Below are 15,556 nucleotides of genomic sequence, written 5' to 3'. Positions count from 1 at the left end.
GGATCCAATGTCACTAGGTCTCCTATGTATCTTTCCAGAGACATTCCATGACTCTAATATACACTGCCAATTGAGGTAATTTGGAAAAGCAGAGTGTGTCACTGAGATCTTGACAAAGTTTGCTTTCATAGATGCACCTTCATCTTTGTGCAGTAATTACAGACCCCGAAAGAGGAGGTCAGCCCAGATGGTGCTCATCCCATATGGGTCGGGTGGGGCCTATCTTGTGAAGTCACCAAGCCACCTCATGAAGAAGTTACCTGGGTGTGGCCACTATTTATTCTGAGAGCTATTTTTGTTCCCATATCCAGAGGAAGATTCCGTGGCTGTCGTTTCTTGTCATTTTCTCCCAAGGATAAGGAGTGATTTCACTGCATGAATGAAAACAGGTGTAATGAAATTAAAAAACAAACTGTAGTCAAAAATAAATAAATGCAATAATAAAGTGAATAATAAATGGAAAATTTCTGTGTTTCACCAATCAATATGGACCAAGGACAATGCATTCTTTGTTTGACACAAGTTAGAAATCCAAGTTTTTCCTCTAAGTGCAGCCAAACTATATGTAATACATACTTCAGGCCTTCAGGCATTTCCCTTGTAGGTAAACAAACAGCAAGCCATAAAATCTTCTGTATTTCTTTGATGTTGCAGACGGTCTTCTGTTTTATCATGGGCTGCAAGTCTGATTCTGCTCTGTGAGATGTCTCGCATAATTTTCTAGTAGTATCAATAAAAGTGCCATACAATCAGTCTACCTCTCCAATGATAGTAAGATAAAGGATGTTGCTTTCTTCAGAAACATTACTATGGCCCTAGCATTGTCATCACCCAACAGCCTATCTCTATAACCACTACTATATTTTCTAAGAGACATCTCTGGGATTAAAGTGTATCTTTAGCTTTCTACTGGTGTTTCCAGTCCTTGAATTCCCCCAACTTGATTTTTCTTAGCCTAAAAAATGACCTAAATTTCCTTTTCTTTTACATTCTACCTCTTTCTTGCCTCACCTAACATATGTAAATCACCATAAAAGTTGAGTAGTAGCTCTCCTGTTTTTCCCCTTAAGTTTTTTACTTACTCGAATATACACTTATTCTAGAAGGACATTTTGATTCTAGCATACCCTCAACTTAATGATATCATAATGTATGCTTCTGACTCAGTTTGAAAATCCAAATAGATTAATGACAGTAAAGTCTTTTGAGAAAGTAAATAAATATATTAAGGATGCTTGAGAAACAAGTAATATAAATACAGACCCCCAAAACAAGAGAAAGCTGTGATTCAGTGATAGCGTTTTTTGGCAGTCTTTACCTGATTCTTACCTTGTTCTCCCACTGTACTGCCCACTCCAGGCTTCTTTTCCCAGCATAATCTATCCAGATCACTTGTGTTTACTATCCAAGTGTAGCTCTCCTTTGTTCCAGGCTGAGGTCAAGGAAATAAAGCTGATGTTGTCACAGGTTCTAATGGGTTAAATAATACTTGGGCACTGCTGGATGCCAACTAGCACAGTTTTCTGGAGATGATGTCTTAACTGGAAGAATGGAATCCATTAGTTGGAATTTCAGTTGCTGACTGATCAACAGAAGAAATATGTGGGATAAGAATGCCTTCTGGAACCCCTTAAGTCAAACCAGCTAGGAAATTGCCTTCTCGGACTGCACGAGGAGTCTACCGAAATTCTGATTTTCTTAGATGTACAGCAAAGAACTTTAAAAGACCCAAATAGGGCACAAGAGAGTTATCATAGTATTAGTATCAACTTCAGGTGAGAATTTAGTCATTAAATATAATTGACTTCCTATTTATTAAAAATGCTGGCTTTCTGAAGTCATTCTATAAGGAAATGAATCTGTGAGGCATGACTTGTGATCACAGCGGGGGTGAGGAAGCCCTTCGGATGCAGCTTCGTGGGGAAAGCATGAGGAACAACTCCACTGGCTTCCTATGTGAAACAGACAGATTTACCTCTAAGATATTTTTAAAGGAGAAGAAATAACAATTTATAACTTAGAAATTAAAGCTGTTGAATGCCTCATCAAAGATGAGGCAGCATTATCCATTTCAAGGATTATAAAACAAGAGAAGTATGATTTATAGAAATGAAATAGAACTTTTTCTAAGGGAAGCTTATAAACTTGAGACTACATATTAGACAAGCTCACAGGTTTGGGGAAAAGGGATACATGTGTAAGCCTCTCATGTTGGACTGAGGAAAGGAAAAAGTTGTTGGGTCTTGAGTTTAATTTTTAAATTTTTTGGTGAGTAGAAATGAGCTCATATAAATAACATTTCCTCTTTTGTGCTTTGCCTAAACTATTCTTCTAAATTGGGATCTTTAGCCACACCAATCCCCAGAGTTCCTCAGATTTCTGCTTCAGTGCTGCTCATGTCATAAACAGAATTCTTATAAAAGCATTTTCAGAATGTAAAATCCGTAAGGGTTCAGAGATGAAGCCATGTTTTAAATAGATCTATATTATTAGTGAAAACGTGGTGTAGTACAGCGCACAGCACAGACAGCCTTAGAGGTCTGGGTCCTAGGCCCAGCTCTTCTGCTGGCCATGTGGCAATGAATGCTCTGTGTCTCTGATTTTTCACTGGTGAAAGAAGAGGGATGAAATGAATGGCTCCTCAGTTATCTTCCAACACTGAGAATCTGCCTTTGTTATGTAAGAGTAGCCTGGCTTTCACTCAGGCCTGATCATGAATAACAATCTTAATAGTGGTGAGTAATGCATAGAGTCACTTTTCCACAACTAGGAGAATCTTGTGTCTTGAAGAAAACGTAGGAAATCATATCACCTTGTCCTCCATTGCCAGTGAGGGCTGCATCTTCATCCTTCAAATATGCTCTTTCAGGCTGATCTTAACAACTCTTCCCAAGGGGCAATCTTCACAACTTCTATGTCCTTAATGGCAGAAGTTCTTCCTTACGTTTGGTCTGAATCTCCCTGCTGAATTTGCAATTTATTTTCATTTATCCTATCCTTAGCAGAGAGGGAACACAACTGGGGCACACACTCAAGTGCTATCTATTATTAATCTGAGCCATAGTAAATTTGTTTGTACTAGAGTTTCTGGGGTCTTACATTGCATTCCAGTGAGATGATAGAACCTGATCCCTTGATGGAATGTTCTCTTTGAGGTCTAAAATGACTGAACGATAAAGGCTCACAGGCTGGCAGGAATCCTGAGCAGTTCTTGATAGTGGTCACAGGAAAGGGCATTGTTTCTTTGGCTGTCCAGTCTCCTAGCAACCTAGTGTACAGCGGCTCTTGACACAGGGCTGTCTGAAACCCCACGTTTAGAACTATTAAACTATTTCTTCTAAAATTAAATATGTGCTCCGGCAATTGTATTTTAAAAATCTGATAAAAAGGTAACTTTTCCAATAGCACCTGGTGCTTAATAGAGATAGGGAAAACTGATGAAAGGGAGCATAATTATACCATCTAGCCCTACCCACTGTTTTCTGAAAGGTGAGCTCTCATTATGCCCATTTTACAGAAAAGGCAGATGGACACACACTGAGAAACAAACAATGCTAACAATATCAACTGTTTAAGAGGGAAATGTTTAGGATTTGGAAAAGAAAATGAAAGGTTTACCTTGCTGACTCTCAAAAAGTAATAAGAGTTCCCTGTTCACTTTCTGCCTCCTCCTAGTCGTGTGGGTGTCCTGTGAGAGGCAGGAGGAGGAAAAAAGTCGTATTCCCTGGGGATGGACTTTCCCAGCCTCCTCCGGAGCAGTCCAGGTTTGTGAATCAATGCAGGGGGTGGGGGTGGGAGTGGGAGGGGTTGGCCAAGCAAGGCTTTCCCTTTACCCACACAGGCTGTGATTAAGAAGGCATCCATCTGTCAACAGAGGCTCTCAGCTGTATTTCCAGCCCAGCTTCCTCCCAACTGACTCATTCAGTGATGCCACAATCTAATGTTTATGACCTAACAGAGGATCACCATGGAAGTAGCACAAACCTTGGACTGTTGAGAAGCAAAACCAGCGTAGAGGAGCTGGACAGTTTAGGAAAAGAAAAAATGAAGACCCTTATTCATAAAGACCACATGTTAAGACTGAACATCCCATCCCTCATGTGGGCACTTCCACCAGTTACTAAAATTGATATTGGGATGCCTTCGTGCCTGTTAGAGAACCCAAATAAGGATTTAAGGTGACCGAGTACAAACAAATAGCATGGCATTTAGAAATAGAGAGCAAGAAATGGAAGGGAAAATGTGTATGCAGCAATTTAATGAGGTTTGAATTACAAGTTCAGTTTCCTTATCTTTTTGCCAGCATGTGGCAACAGTTCTAAAGGAGACAGAAAATGTGCCGAATGCCAGGAGAAAGATGAAGTTCCCCCCAAACTCAACTTTATAAACAATCCTGGTGGAATATTCACAAAGTGGAAGTCAGGATAAACTGGCTATTCCACCCCGCACTGCCCCCCATGAAAAGAAAAGACTAAATGAATAAGAAAGCCAATGGAAATAAGTGCTTTTTAGTAAAGATCATCGCATTTGGTGCTGTGAGTGGCAGGAGGCCTTGGCACAGACTTGGGAGCTACATGAGGACTCCGGTGGCGCGGTCAGGGTGAAGTGAGCCTGACTTCCTGGCCTGGCCTCCCCAGACTAATAATCAAAAAGAGCTGCCCTTCCCCAGCCCCAAACAGCCCTGTGTGAACAGAGTGTCTCCTAGTAGTGCCTGCGGCTTACGAGTAATGTGAGAGTCTTTTTATAACTGTTGAGGTTTAATGTAAAAGGAAGCTCAGAATCAGCGGTAAAGGGAGGGGAATGTTGTGAACTACAGACCATCTGAAATGGGGAAAATCATAAATACCAGAGTGTCTGATTATTTGAATGTCTCTTGAAGTCGAATAATGAACCTTCTTCATGTTCTGCTTCTCTGGACTTGGCTCCCTCTGACAAATTTGCAGGCATCAGGGTCTGTCTGGAATTCATTCCAAGTTGGAGGGATATTTTTTCCCTTGACATTTTGCAGCTGAGACAGCCGGAGCAGGAAGCTGAGGAGCGTAACATTACCAAATATGTCCTTTCTCCTGCCCGTAAGTTTTATTTCCACAGGAAAAGAAGGCAGATGCTGGCCAATGAGAACTGGCCAGTAGAAATGCAGCCACAGCAGGCGGCCTCTACTGGAAGTGAGGAAATTGATCAGATGCCATTTTTCACAAAAATGGAAACTGTTCTAGGTACCACCGATTAAAATTTGTGCTACGCCGGAGGAAGAAGTTTGACAGCTTCCTACAAGTTGCCCAGCTGTTTCAGGGGAATTGTTTATCACCCTATTGGTCTCATTTTCTCAAGAACGCTGGAGTGGGAATTAGAGAGCCGGCCTTGGTTGCTGACACACTGTGCTTTTGACCAGATCATTTCTCCTAGGATGTGGGGGAAGCTTCAGATGCTTTATTGCTAAAATGAAAGTTTGGATGTGATGAGCTCCCAGATCTCCTCTGGGTTACCAAGACTGTGGTCTCCAAGCTTCTTCGATCGCATGTTTCAACCACTAAAATAAATCCAAATATTTATCCAGATGCTTTTCTTTACGGGTCTAAGACACTAGTCTCGAACTATCATATCTACATGGACTAGGAAATAACATAAGTGAGCAAAATAGCTGTAGATCGCATACCCTTTGCTTGCATATTAAATACAGTCAGTTCTCCATATCCACGGTTCCACTCTAGCAGATTCAATTAACCTTGCATTGAAAATATTTTTGAAAACAACAATACAAACAATAAAAAATAACACAATTAAAAAAATAAGACAACCATTTACATGCCATTTACATTGTATTAGGTATTATTAAGTAATCTAGAGGCAATTTAAAATATAGGGAAGATGTGTGTACCTTACATGCAAATACTACATTTATACAAGGAATTTGAACAATCTGTGCATTATGGTGTTACAGAGAGAGTCTTAGAACCAATCCCTTCCCCAAACCTCACCCTCATCCCCACCCTGCTGATACCAAGGGCCTGCTGAATGTAAGAAAGTTCTTTTTTTTTTTTTTTTTGAAACAGTCTTACTCTGTTACTCATGCTAGAGTGCAGTGCTGTGGCGTGATCTCAGCTCACTGCAACCTCCACCTCTCGGGTTCAAGAAATTCTCTGCTTTAGCCTCCCAACTATCTGGGATTACAGGTATCCACCACCATGCCCAGCTAATTTTTGTATTTTTAGTAGAGATGGGGTTCCACCATCTTGGCCAGGCTGGTCTTGAACTCCTGACCTCGTGATCCACCCACCTCGGCCTCCCAAAGAGCTGGGATTACAGGTATAAGCCACTGCGCTCAACCAGAAAATTCATTTTTTTTCCGATTATTTTTTTAAATTTTATTGTTATACTTTAAGTTCTAGGGTACATGTGCATAACGTGCAGGTTTTTTACATATGTATACTTGTGCCATGTTGGGGTGCTGCACTCATCAACTCATCAGCACCCATCAACTCATCATTTACATCAGGTATAACTCCCAATGCAATCCCTCCCCCCTTCCCCCCTCCCCATGATAGGCCCCGGTGTATGATGTTCCCCTTCCTGAGTCCAAGTGATCTCATTGTTCAGTTCCCACCTATGAGTGAAAACATGCGGTGTTTGGTTTTCTGTTCTTGTGATAGTTTGCTGCGAATGATGGTTTCCAGCTGCATCCATGTCCCTACAAAGGACACAAACTCATCCTTTTTGATGGCTGCATAGTATTCCATGGTGTATATGTGCCACATTTTCTTAATCCAGTCTGTCACTGATGGACATTTGGGTTGATTCCAAGTCTTTGCTATTGTGAATAGTGCCGCAATAAACATACGTGTGCATGTGTCTTTATAGCAGCATGATTTATAATCCTTTGGGTATATACCCAGTAATGGGATGGCTGGGTCATATGGTACTTTTAGTTCTAGATCCTTGAGGAATCGCCATACTGTTTTCCATAATGGTTGAACTAGTTTACAATCCCACCAACAGTGTAAAAGTGTTCCTATTTCTCCACATCCTCTCCAGCACCTGTTGTTTCCTGACTTTTTAATGATCACCATTCTAACTGGTGTGAGATGGTATCTCACTGTGGTTTTGATTTGCATTTCTCTGATGGCCAGTGATGATGAGCATTTTTTCATGTGCCTGTTGGCTGTATGAATGTCTTCTTTTGAGTAGTGTCTGTTCATATCCTTCACCCACTTTTTGATGGGGTTGTTTGTTTTTTTCTTGTAAATTTGTTTGAGTTCTTTGTAGGTTCTGGATATTAGCCCTTTGTGAGATGAGTAGATTGCAAACATTTTCTCCCATTCTATAGGTTGCCTGTTCACTCTGATGGTAGTTTCTTTTGCTGTGCAGAAGCTCTTTAGTTTAATTAGATCCCATTTGTCAATTTTGGCTTTTGTTGCTGTTGCTTTTGGTGTTTTAGACATGAAGTTCTTGCCCATGCCTATGTCCTGAATGGTATTACCTAGGTTTTCTTCTAGGGTTTTTATGGTATTAGGTCTAACATTTAAGTCTCTAATCCATCTTGAATTAATTTTCGTGTAAGGAGTAAGGAAAGGATCCAGTTTCAGCTTTCTATTTATGGCTAGCCAATTTTCCCAGCACCATTTATTAAATAGGGAATCCTTTCCCCATTTCTTGTTTCTCTCAAGTTTGTCAAAGATCAGACGGCTATAGATGTGTGGTATTATTTCTGAGGACTCTGTTCTGTTCCATTGGTCTATATCTCTGTTTTGGTACTAGTACCATGCTGTTTGGGTTACTGTAGCCTTGTAGTATAGTTTGAAGTCAGGTAGCGTGATGCCTCCAGCTTTGTTCTTTTGACTTAGGATTGTCTTGGCAATGCAGGCTCTTTTTTGGTTCCATATGAACTTTAAAGCAGTTTTTTCCAATTCTGTGAAGAAACTCATTGGTAGCTTGATGGGGATGGCATTGAATCTATAAATTACCTTGTGCAGTATGGCCATTTTCACGATATTGAGTCTTCCTATCCATGAGCATGGTATGTTCTTCCATTTGTTTGTATCCTCTTTGATTTCACTGAGCAGTGGTTTGTAGTTCTCCTTGAAGAGGTCCTTTACATCCCTTGTAAGTTGGATTCCTAGGTATTTCATTCTCTTTGAAGCAATTGTGAATGGAAGTTCATTCCTGATTTGGCTCTCTGTTTGTCTGTTACTGGTGTATAAGAATGCTTGTGATTTTTGCACATTAATTTTGTATCCTGAGACTTTGCTGAAGTTGCTTATCAGCTTAAGGAGATTTTGGGCTGAGACAATGGGGTTTTCTAAATATACAATCATGTCATCTGCAAACAGGGACAATTTGACTTCTTCTTTTCCTAACTGAATACCCTTGATTTCTTTCTCTTGCCTGATTGCCCTAGCCAGAACTTCCAACACTATGTTGAATAGGAGTGGTGAGAGAGGGCATCCCTGTCTTGTGCCAGTTTTCAAAGGGAATGCTTCCAGTTTTTGCCCATTCAGTATGATATTGGCTGTGGGTTTGTCATAAATAGCTCTTATTATTTTGAGATACGTTCCATCAATACCAAGTTTATTGAGCGTTTTTAGCATGAAGGGCTGTTGAATTTTGTCAAAGGCCTTTTCTGCATCTATTGAGATAATCATGTGGTTTTTGTCTTTGGTTCTGTTTATATGCTGGATTACGTTTATTGATTTGCGAATGTTGAACCAGCCTTGCATCCCAGGGATGAAGCCCACTTGATCATGGTAGATAAGCTTTTTGATGTGTTGCTGGATCCGGTTTGCCGGTATTTTATTGAGAATTTTTGCATCGATGTTCATCAGGGATATTGGTCTAAAATTCTCTTTTGTTGTGTCTCTGCCAGGCTTCGGTATCAGGATGATGTTGGCCTCATAAAATGAGTTAGGGAGGATTCCTTCTTTTTCTATTCATTGGAATAGTTTCAGAAGGAATGGTATCAGCTCCTCCTTGTACCTCTGGTAGAATTCAGCTGTGAATCCATCTGGTCCTGAACTTTTTTTAGTTGGTAGGCTATTAATTATTGCCTCAATTTCAGAGCCTGCTATTGGTCTATTCAGGAATTCAGCTTCTTCCTGGTTTAGTCTTGGGAGAGTGTAAATGTCCAGGAAATTATCCATTTCTTCTAGATTTTCTAGTTTATTTGAGAAGAGGTGTTTATAGTATTCTCTGATGGTAGTTGTATTTCTGTGGGGTCGGTGGTGATATCCCCTTTATCATTTTTTATTGCGTCTATTTGATTCTTCTCTCTTTTCTTCTTTATTAGTCTTGCTATGTTTAATCTTTAATTATCCTACTTTTAAAAGAGAATACTTACTAAGAAAGTTCTTCACTGAGGAAAATAACAACCTATGCATGTTTTAAATGGCCAGGAATGTTTAATCTTGAGTCAAGAACACTTTGGGGAATGGTAGCAATTGGAATAATCTGGAGCATGTATACCCCATTGGTGTAATGTGGAAACTGCTTCTCTAGTGGGTCACCTTCAAGCAGAAATGGAGGCCTAGTGCTGTCAATTGTGATTTTTCAAGAGAAATGGGAAACTCTATTTTAATGTGGAATTGAGTTAATTTCAAATATTTTGTCTCAAAATTTTTAGAGTCAAGATTTTAGGACAAGTGTATGACGGCAATGGGTCACACTCAACCAATGAATAGCCCCTTGGTGATCTCTGACCTAATATTCAGCTGATTTAGCTAGCTCTATAATTTTTTGTGTGTGATAATATTGGAACTTTGCAGTCAGACCTCCATGCTCCGGTCAGGCAGAAAAATATGAAAAATCACTTCATTAATATCACAGTGTTTTTCTTTGGAGCCACTTCTTGAATCCTCTTAAAGCTGCTCAATCAGACTAGTGATCTATGTTGTTCAGTCATGAAAGTAAGGAAAATATTCCATTGCTCTTGATATAGTTGTCACTTTTGCATATGAAAATCTCATAGAAAAAAACATATTTTAAACAACCTTAGATAAGATTGGCAAACTTTTTTTGTAAGGGTCCAAGCAGTAAATATTTAGGCTTTGTGGGCCATATGGTCTCTGTTGCAATGGTACATGACCGTGCAAAATCAACCAATCCATACACCAATGGGCCTGACTGAATTCCAATAAAACTTTATGCAAACAGATTGTAGGCCAGATTTGGCCCACAGGCTGTAGTTTGCCAACCCCTGTGTTAGATCATAAGGTCTTCTAAGTTGTAACCTGTGCCTGATTCAACTCTGTATTTTCAGTCTACACAATCCTGGCACAGAGGAAGCACTCCACTAACATTTAAAAAAATAAATTGAAGTTTGTTGAACCTAGCAGTTTATGTCAGTCATAAGTAACTTCCCATTTACATCACTGAAACTCATAGTAGGGTTTAGAGGTTTGTTCACTCTGAGACTTGCATCAGCATTTGAACCTCTTCAGAGAGTTTGTGGCTTAATCTCACTGTTCAAAATGAGGGAAGGAGGTGCCCAACCATCTTCATGCAGCAACCTAATGGCTTGCTTACACCTCATTCTGAGACTGATGGGTCAAAGATCATGAACCACAAAAAGACCCTCATCATTTTACAGAGAGGCTCCTTTACAAATCTTCACCAGCACTCTTCCCTTGACAATCTAAATGACCCCAAACCAAGCATCTGTGGAGTCCTTACACTGTAGCACAATGGTTTTCAAAATGCTGGTTATGACACAGCGCACATACACTAAAACATCTCCCAAAACAATTCTCATCCTTATGAAGAGTAATTCACTGGGATATTTTCCCTTTGCTTATATTTTATTTATTTTTTAGTGCTGATCATAACTCTCTAAATTGATTTTAGATAAGTTTTTGTAAGTAAAAATGAGATCAAAAGTCACCAAGCTGCTGCCCATTGGTTGGGTAGGGCCCTGTCAGCATCCTATGCTTGGCTCTAAAATTTATGAGCCAAAGTTTTATTTTCAAAACGTCACTGGATGTGACATTTTGTTTGAAAACCAAAGAAGCAGGCTCAGTTTTGTCCTTTGGGGGTTTACAATTAAACTGGAGACATAAGGCACAGATGTCCGATGTCTATGGAATACCTCCTGAGATCTGTTAGGAGACACGTCATAGTATTTGTGCCACGTGGAGTTCTTCACTGGTGATAGCTGGCATTTTGACAATCATAGATAAGCAGTGTCATTGGTCTGGGCTGGTGCCTTGACACATGGAAGCCTGTCTAAAGAAGAGAGAAAGAGAGAGAACTGAATTGGGATGAGGACCCACTTTAGAGAAAAAAAAAAAAATCCAAGTAAAAAAGCATCAGAAATGGTTTCTTTTCACCCAGTTCCATTCCCATGGTGAATGAGGAGAACCCAAACTAAAATCAAAATTTATTGGCTGGAACAGTGTGTGAGAGGATTAGAGGAGAATGAGAGCTCAACCTGCTTGACTTCCAAAAGTCAAAATGGAGTTACTGGAGGAAATGGTCTGGAGAAGAGCTTAGTTTTTTTTTAATGAAAGTAACTCCGTGGAGAAAGGAGAAGATAAAATTTCTCCAAGGTTCCAGCCAAGACTAGTGACGCCAATCTAGACATGCAGTTATTTTTTAAAATTAAGTATTTTCTTTTTGGTTAATAAGTTTGACAAACCTGGCATGGCTTTGGGAAGATAATGGGGAACAGAGCTGAGCTAGTTTGGGTGGATAATGAAGAAGAGAGCTGAGATAGAAACTTGTGTAGCCAAATGGTCAAACAGATTAATTAGCTTTGATAGCCATATTCAAGTTACAACTAAAATATACTAATTGACCACCATTTGGCAGTAGGTGTGGGGAGGTTAGGAATGAAGGGATTGGATTTAGAAGAAAGGCCCCATAATCAAATACATAAAAGCAACCATACGGATTTTCATCAACATAAAGAAATTAGCCAACTGGAAATTCTGATAGAAAACCTCTGAAAGTGAGAACCGAACTATATAGGAAAAAAAATTATATTAATAGAAAGACTTATGAAATAGTTTGGGACACATAAGTTAATGTTAAAGACATGTGTATTGAAAATCAGAAACAAAGGACTGCATAAAATGACTTAAGAGAAAGGGAGAAAAGATGGAGGGAAAATAGGAGGTTTAATATTAAAACCTGGAAGACGAGAAAATATTAATTTTCATTACTGTTATAGACTAAACGTTTGTATTCCCCCCAAAAAATTTATAAGTTGAACCCCTAACCCCCAATGTGACGATATTAGGTGATGGAGCCTTTGGTAGATGATTAGATCATGAGAGTCAAGTAATGTATGAGATTAGGGTTCTCATAACAGAGACATCATAGAGCTCGCCCTTCTCCCCTCCTGCCATGTAGGATACAATGAGAACATGGCCATCTATGACCAGAAGGGGGCCCTTGCCAGATGCCAAATCTACCAGTGCCTTGACTTTGGACTTCCCAGCCTTCAGAGCTTTGCAAAATAAATTTCCTTTCTTTATAAGCCACCCAGTCTATGGTATTCTGTTATAGCAGCCTAAATGGACTAAGATAATTACTATGTATAATTCTAATTTTATGGAAAGAAAAATTGTAACAATGAATATCTTATTTAAAGATTATTTTCACTTTTACAACTCTACAATGGGATTTTCATTTCAAAGGGCTTTATGAAATACACAAGTAAAAGAAATAGGAAAATAATAATGAAGCCAAGTGATGATATTCTCTGTTACATGAATGATGGCATCATAGATATCAGGAGTCTGGTTTTGCAACACTTAGGGGAGGGTGTCTATAATTAACTAGCAATGATGTGAACCTTCACCTAATTTTTCTCAAAATATAATTAATTTTAAAGCAATTTTAAGAAATCTTGGATGTTATAAGTCTGGTGCTACCATGTCCATCAAAAACCTGACTTCATTATTTTGTTGACATACTAAGTTTCACGTAGCATCTTAATGACAAAATCAGTCATATTTTTAAAGCCAAATGTCATACTCTGTCTTAGAGTTTAAACTTCATTCTCCAAGTGGTTTCTCCTAAGTCTCTGCCATATATTAGGAATAAACAGAATCTTTCGTAGTGATCTTCTCAAAGTTACGGTTTTAAAGGCAAGATTTATTGAGCTTTATCTCAAAGTGCTAGTCAAGATTCCTTAACTTTTCTGAAGAAAAGGTCTTTATCCTTAACTTTTCTTCAGAAAAGGCATAGGTCTTTTCTTTCAGAGAAGGCATAGTTCTTTATCCCAAGACTAGTTGAGAAATAACTGAGAATAAAAACAAGTGGCATTCCAGGTGCAAACCGTTCTGGACTTACAGGAAGGAAAAGGGAGAGAAGGGGATGCCTCCTGGAACCTGAAGCAAGTGTCTTGTAATGAGACACATAGTGTTGGGTCGCTCACCCAAATATTTGATCATCTCAGTAGCAAAAGGAGAAGTAGTAGCAGACATGGACTCACAATCCCAGCTGCTGGACTCTCCCTCAGGGTGGAGTCCCCTCTTTGTCATTTGCCCTTAAGGACAACCACCATCTTCTCTCTATTCTGGGCAACTTGCTTGAGTAGATGGCTTTTACTTAATATTACAGAAAAATTTTCCAAGGCACTACATCAGTTCCCAATGCAGACTTACTTTTTTTTGTTATTTCCCTCCTTTCTCACTGTGTTAGTTTATTTACAGAAGAAAATTCATTGTAAACATATATATCTAATATAGATACTTGTGTATAGTATGTGTATACATGTAAACACACTCATTTGACATCCTATTTTATCCCCACACACAATTCATAAAACAGTATTTCTAGAGTCCTGTTCAATGAGAGGTAGAGTTATTACAAAGTATTTTAATGCTTTGTAATATAATATTGTATAACATATTGTAATATAAGAAGCGGCCTGCCAAAAGTATTTCCCCTAAGCCTTTCTATATATAGGACGAGTATTTATTCTGCACACGTTCTATATTGCAACTTACAACATAGAAATTGCAGTGACAGCAATTTGTAGGAAGCAGAACATAAAAATGACTGACTTTTCTAAGAAAAGAAAGTCTTCTTTAGACAGGAAATGACATTACCAGCTCCTAAGGCATCTGATAATATTTTCTGGGTAAATAAGTAAGATATTGTCAGGTTGGGAGGACACCACTCCTTTTCTTTGTTGAAATGTCAGTACTGGTAAGCCACGTCATCCAGCTCTGGTAACTTGGATAGTGCTGGGTCAGGTCAGGCCTGGGACTCAGAGTGGCAGGGCTCAAGGTAAGAGTGATATTAGAGGCTAACATACCGTATGTCTTAACATTTAAGTTACTAATCAAGCTAACACACTATAAAAACATGTTTGATTCTCTTCCTTGACATATATACTTTCAAAATGACAGAATTGGAAGCATGTATAAATCTATGGTTTTTATATGACCGAAGGCCAGAAAACTGTCAAAGACAGGTGCGTTAATTTTTGTTGTGCATTTCTAGGTGCTCTGTTGATGGCCCAAGGTATTGGCATGACTAATAAAATAGGTAAACAAATTTAAGAGTAATATGAATTTTTAATATTGTGGAAGGCTCTGCAGCCACGTTATATGATGGTTGTGGATACTACACTAGTTTGTGTGTATTTCTGGAGCCACCAATTGGAACATGAAGAGAAGTAAGAAAACTTCCTTTTTGAGTAAGAAAATGGCTCAGCACTACTTGGAAACAAGACTTTGTTATGAAAGAATGAATTGCTTTCATATTATTAGAGAGGAGGAATTTGACAAGTTACTTAATATTTTCTTTTTCTCTTTCCTGAGGGCTTCTGCTGTTCAAATCTTGCCTCTACTCCAAAACAGTTTCTTTCTTCTACATCAGCAACAGCACAGACACAATCACTTTTTCCAGGATACAGGGCATGAGATAAAGGCAGAAGCATTTCCCTGGAGCCTGAACAATTTTAGTCACAAGAGCAGTGGTTAAGGTTATAGGTCATGCTGTGCCAGTGCTGAGGACTGGATCCACAGTAAGGGCACGCTTGTGTTTTTTACTAAAAGTATTTGTCATGTGTTTGTGATATGCAGTCAATGGCAGGGGCCTCTCTTAAGTGCATGTAAAGGCAGTACTAGCTCTAGGTTTTTCCTCAAGTGCTTTCTAGATGTTCAGAAGCCAAAAAGGCTTAAGGTATGAACAGCTTTCAAAGAAAGATATCAGTATTATGGTGTTCTTTGGCAGGCTAAGATCTGATGATTCTATATATTTTGTTGTATTGACAAGGTGGTCATTGCCATATGGGAATAGAGCTGTAGATCACTTATAGCAAAAGAGTTGCATTGATTTTATTTTGTTTTTGTCACGGACATGATCAAGTCTATTGCAGGCGAAATCAGGTCTCCTCCAGTGTTTTGTTTTTGTTTTCTTATGAGAATTCCTGATCCAATTGAATTTGGCAACTCCTTAATCTTGACCCCTGTTTTTCTTGCTGCCATGTCTTTTTACCTAAAAAACACTCTGTCACCACTGGTTTAATTTCAGTTTAATTACAAGTCTTTTCAATTTCTCATCCATCAAAGGTTTGGTCTTCACTAAGCATGCATTTCCCACTCCAGAGTCC

At 39.0% G+C, this 15,556-nt stretch overlaps 1 long non-coding RNA gene across 1 annotated transcript in view; it reads right to left on the bottom strand.

Moving 5' to 3' along the window:
* The window catches only part of LOC106998146 (uncharacterized), a 43,508-nt gene extending 41,720 nt beyond the window's left edge, over window positions 1-1,788 (bottom strand). The window contains exon 1 of the long non-coding RNA XR_013416210.1: window positions 1,330-1,788. This is a non-coding gene — a long non-coding RNA (uncharacterized LOC106998146). The remainder of the gene's footprint in view (window positions 1-1,329) is intronic.
* Between the last annotated feature and the right edge of the window lie 13,768 nt (window positions 1,789-15,556).

Source organism: Macaca mulatta, chromosome 4 (genome assembly GCF_049350105.2).
Source record: "Macaca mulatta isolate MMU2019108-1 chromosome 4, T2T-MMU8v2.0, whole genome shotgun sequence".
Classification (NCBI taxonomy): Eukaryota; Metazoa; Chordata; class Mammalia; order Primates; family Cercopithecidae; genus Macaca; species Macaca mulatta.
Note: the sequence above shows the minus strand (reverse complement) of the source record. Positions and strands in the feature narration are given on the sequence as shown.